Raw genomic sequence first — 5,000 nt, forward strand, 5'->3', positions numbered from 1 at the left:
GACCTGGTTAAAGAGGAAGGGGAGGAGACCTGGTTAAAGAGGAAGGGGAGGAGACCTGGTTAAAGAGGAAGGGGAGGAGACCTGGTTAAAGAGGAAGGGGAGGAGACCTGGTTAAAGAGGAAGGGGAGGAGACCTGGTTAAAGAGGAAGGGGAGGAGACCTGGTTAAAGATGAAGGAGAGGAGACCTGGTTAAAGAGGAAGGGGAGGAGACCTGGTTAAAGATGAAGGGGAGGAGACCAGGTTAAAGATGAAGGGGAGGAGACCTGGTTAAAGAAGGATTTTTAAGCCTTGAGACAATTGAGACATGGATTGTGTGTGTGTTGCCATTCAGAGGGTGAATGGGCAAGACTAAATATTTAAGTGCGTTTGAACGGGGTATGGTAGTAGGTGCCAGGCGCACCGGTTTGTGTCAAGAACTGCAACGCTGCTGGGTTTTTCCCGCTCCGCAGTTTCCCGTGTGTATCAAGAATGGTCCACCACCCAAATGACATCCAGCCAACTTGATACAACTGTGGGAAGCATTGGAGTCAACATGGGCCAGCATCCCTGTGGAACGCTTTCAACACCTTGTAGAGTCAACATGGGCCAGCTTCCCTGTGGAACGCTTTCAACACCTTGTAGAGTCAACATGGGCCAGCATCTCTGTGGAACGCTTTCAACACCTTGTAGAGTCAACATGGGCCAGCATCTCTGTGGAATGCTTTCAACACCTTGTAGAGTCAACATGGGCCAGCTTCCCTGTGGAACGCTTTCAACACCTTGTAGAGTCAACATGGGCCAGCTTCCCTGTGGAACGCTTTCAACACCTTGTAGAGTCAACATGGGCCAGCATCCCTGTGGAACGCTTTCAACACCTTGTAGAGTCAACATGGGCCAGCATCTCTGTGGAACGCTTTCAACACCTTGTAGAGTCAACATGGGCCAGCATCCCTGTGGAACGCTTTCAACACCTTGAAGAGTCCTTTGAGGCTGTTGTAGAGTCAATTGAGGCTGTTGTAGAGTCCATTGAGGCTGTTGTAGAGTCCATTGAGGCTGTTGTAGAGTCCATTGAGGCTGTTGTAGAGTTCATTGAGGCTGTTGTAGAGTCCATTGAGGCTGTTGTAGAGTCCATTGAGGCTGTTGTAGAGTCCATTGAGGCTGTTGTAGAGTCCATTGAGACTGTTGTAGAGTCCATTGAGGCTGTTGTAGAGTCCATTGAGGCTGTTGTAGAGTCCATTGAGGCTGTTGTAGAGTCCATTGAGGCTGTTGTAGAGTTCATTGAGGCCGTTGTAGAGTCCATTGAGGCTGTTGTAGAGTCCATTGAGGCTGTTGTAGAGTCCATTGAGGCTGTTGTAGAGTTCATTGAGGCTGTTGTAGAGTCCATTCAGTCTGTTGAGGAGTCCATTGAGGCTGTTGTAGAGTCCATTGAGGCTGTTGTAGAGTCCATTGAGGCTGTTGTAGAGTCCATTGAGGCTGTTGTAGAGTCCATTGAGGCTGTTGTAGAGTCCATTGAGGCTGTTGTAGAGTCCATTGAGGCTGTTGTAGAGTCCATTGAGGCTGTTGTAGAGTCCATTGAGGCTGTTGTAGAGTCCATTGAGGCTGTTGTAGAGTCCATTGAGGCTGTTGTAGAGTCCATTGAGGCTGTTGTAGAGTCCATTGAGGCTGTTGTAGAGTTCATTGAGGCTGTTGTAGAGTCCATTGAGGCTGTTGTAGAGTCCATTGAGGCTGTTGTAGAGTTCATTGAGGCTGTTGTAGAGTCCATTGAGGCTGTTGTAGAGTCCACGCTACGACGGATTGAAGCTGGGCAAAATGAGGGGTGCAACTCAATATTAGGAAAGTGTTCTTAAGGTTTTGTACACTCAGTTTGCAGTATAAATCAAATCACTCAAATGCAATTGAATAACTTTTATTGTCCATGCTGCTACAGTAACTGTCATAGCCTTTGTGTACAAAAATGGTACCCTATTCCCTATATAGTGCACTTACTTTCAACAAGGGTCCATAGGGCTCTGGTCAAAAGTAGTGCACTATACAGGGAATAGGGTCCCAGTTGGGACATGGCCCTAAGTCCCCTTTTGAATGTGATGTTGAGATGTGAAACAATGTCTTTGTCTCTTTAAGAGGTGGGAGGAGAGTGTTGCCGCACAGTCTCCTCCTCCTCCTCCTCCTCCTCCTCCCCCTCTTTTTTTTTTAAAACTAAAATTCCTCTCTCAAGAGTTTGGCATTTCCTCTGAGCTCAGAAAGAGAGAGAGAGAGAAAGAGACCGGGAAAAAGAGAAGACAAGAGAGAGAGAACAAGAGGACAAGAGAGAGAGAGAACCTGTTGGAGAGGAGTCTTCACAAAGACAGATTAACCTGACATCATACAGCACTGAAAGAGGAAAAACAGGAGGGACAGATTGAAGAAGAGAGGAGGAGGAGGAGGGGCAACATCTGAAGAGGAACTTCAACTGACTTTAAACTGAACAAACAAGCTGGAGAGGAGAAGAAGAATAAAAGTGGGAGTTCTGTTACAAGAAGGAAGGAGAGGAGACAACGGAGAGAAGAACGTTGAGGCGCAGAGGAGGGAAAAGACAGAGAGAGAGAGAGAGAGAGAGAGAGAGAGAGAGAGAGAGAGAGAGAGAGTCAGCGTGTGTGTGTCAGCGTGTGTGTCATGATGGGTTAGCCTTCCCTGACCCTGTCTCAGTTCTCTGGCATCGCTAGAGAACAAGTCCTAGACAGACAAAAAGAAGAGAAAGAACGAAGGAACCTCGGAGCAACAGAAAGAAGGAGAGAAGGGGGAACGAGAAGAGAGAGGGAACGAGAAGAAAGAGAGGGAACGAGAAGAGAGAGAGGAGGATGAGTGTGTACACTCTGAACCTGCGAGTGTTCTGGCCTCTGTTGACCTGTGTGTTGACAGGTCTGGTTTTCCACCACCACATAACCCACTGGCTAAGCCCAGAATCAGGCCCAGAATCAGGCCCTGATCCTGGGTACGAGGCTGGGACAGAGCCCTGCTCTGACCAGGGCCCTCCTGTCTTTTTCTCACTCATCAAACTACTACTGGCCTGTGTCCTCTGCTACCTCTTCATAAGGTACACAGTCCACACACATCAAATCTTCTCTCTTTCTCTATCTTACTCTCGCTCTCTCTCTCTCTCTCTGTCTGTCTCTCTCTCTCCCACTCGCTCTCAATTCAGTTAAATTCAATTCAAAGGGATTTATTGGCATGGGAAATGTGTTTACATTGTGTTTACATTGTGTTTACATTGTGTTTACATCGCCAACGCAATTGAAATGGATAATGTACAAAACTGAAGAAGAAAAAAAATAATTACAGTAAATATTACACACAAAACTTCCAAAGGAAAATACATTTTAAATGGCATATTGTGTGTGTGTATATACAGTGTTGTAATTATGTGCAAATAGTCAAAGTACAAAAGAGAAAATAAATAAGCATAAATATGGGTTGACCTTTTCTTGTGGCAACAGGTCACACATCTTGCTGCTGTGATGGAACACTGTGGTATTTCACCCAGTAGATGGGAGTTTACCAAAATTTTATTTGTTTTCAAATTATTTGTGGGTCTGTGTAATCTGAGGGAAATATGTCTCTCTAATATGGTCATACATTTGGCAGGAGGTTAGGAAGTGCAGCTCAGTTTCCACCTCATTTTGTGGGCAGTGAGCACATAGCCTGTCTTCTCTTGAGAGCCATGTCTGCCTACGGCGGCCTTTCTCAATAGCAAGGCTATGCTCACTGAGTCTGTACATAGTCAAAGCTTTCCTTAAGAAGGTTTGGGAATCATTTCCTTTTAGGTGGTTGTATAATTTAACATCTCACTTCTGGAGTTTGATCATTAATTCTGCTCTGCGTGGATTATTTGTTGTTTTACGTAGATTTTACAAGGATTTTCCATGGTTGCTGTTGATGCATATCCCACGGTAATTATCGGGGTCAAATGTGTCTCCACTTTTGTGGATTGGGGTGATCCGTCCTTGGTTCCAAATATTGGGGAAGATGCTGTTAAAGAGTTTTATTATAGCCAATTGGAATTTGTAGTCTGTATATTTTAACATCTCATTTAGGATGATGTTAAAGAGTTTTATTATAGCCAATCTGTATATTTTAACATTTCATTTAGGAGACAATTAACCCCACAGGCCTTTTTTTTATTTTGTCCTGTAGTTCATTAAATATAATTGGAGAATCCAGTGGGTTCTGGTCGTCTTAGTTATAGAGCCAAACATATTGGAGAATCCAGTGGGTTCTGGTCGTCTTAGTTATAGAGCCAAACATATTGGAGAATCCAGTGGGTTCTGGTAGTCCTAGTTATAGAGCCAAACATATTGGAGAATCCAGTGGGTTCTGGTAGTCTTAGTTATAGAGCCAAACATATTGGAGAATCCAGTGGGTTCTGGTCGTCTTAGTTATAGAGCCAAACATATTGGAGAATCCAGTGGGTTCTGGTAGTCTTAGTTATAGAGCCAAACATATTGGAGAATCCAGTGGGTTCTGGTAGTCTTAGTTATAGAGCCAAACATATTGGAGAATCCAGTGGGTTCTGGTCGTCTTAGTTATAGAGCCAAACATATTGGAGAATCCAGTGGGTTCTGGTAGTCTTAGTTATAGAGCCAAACATATTGGAGAATCCAGTGGGTTCTGGTCGTCTTAGTTATAGAGCCAAACATATTGGAGAATCCAGTGGGTTCTGGTAGTCTTAGTTATAGAGCCAAACATATTGGAGAATCCAGTGGGTTCTGACGTCTTAGTTATAGAGCCAAACATATTGGAGAATCCAGTGGGTTCTGGTGCCTTAGTTATAGAGCCAAACATATTGGAGAATCCAGTGGGTTCTGGTAGTCTTAGTTATAGAGCCAAACATATTGGAGAATCCAGTGGGTTCTGGTCGCCTTAGTTATAGAGCCAAACATATTGGAGAATCCAGTGGGTTCTGGTGTCTTAGTTATAGAGCCAAACATATTGGAGAATCCAGTGGGTTCTGGTAGTCTTAGTTATAGAGCCAAACATATTGGAGA

At 44.5% G+C, this 5,000-nt stretch overlaps 1 pseudogene; it reads left to right on the plus strand.

The window, feature by feature from the left end:
* Nucleotides 1-2,164: 2,164 nt before the first annotated feature.
* The window catches only part of LOC135534727 (inositol 1,4,5-trisphosphate receptor-interacting protein-like 2), a 12,383-nt pseudogene continuing 9,547 nt past the window's right edge, over nucleotides 2,165-5,000 (plus strand).

The sequence above is a fragment of the Oncorhynchus masou genome, unplaced genomic scaffold, assembly GCF_036934945.1.
Source record: "Oncorhynchus masou masou isolate Uvic2021 unplaced genomic scaffold, UVic_Omas_1.1 unplaced_scaffold_3878, whole genome shotgun sequence".
Classification (NCBI taxonomy): Eukaryota; Metazoa; Chordata; class Actinopteri; order Salmoniformes; family Salmonidae; genus Oncorhynchus; species Oncorhynchus masou.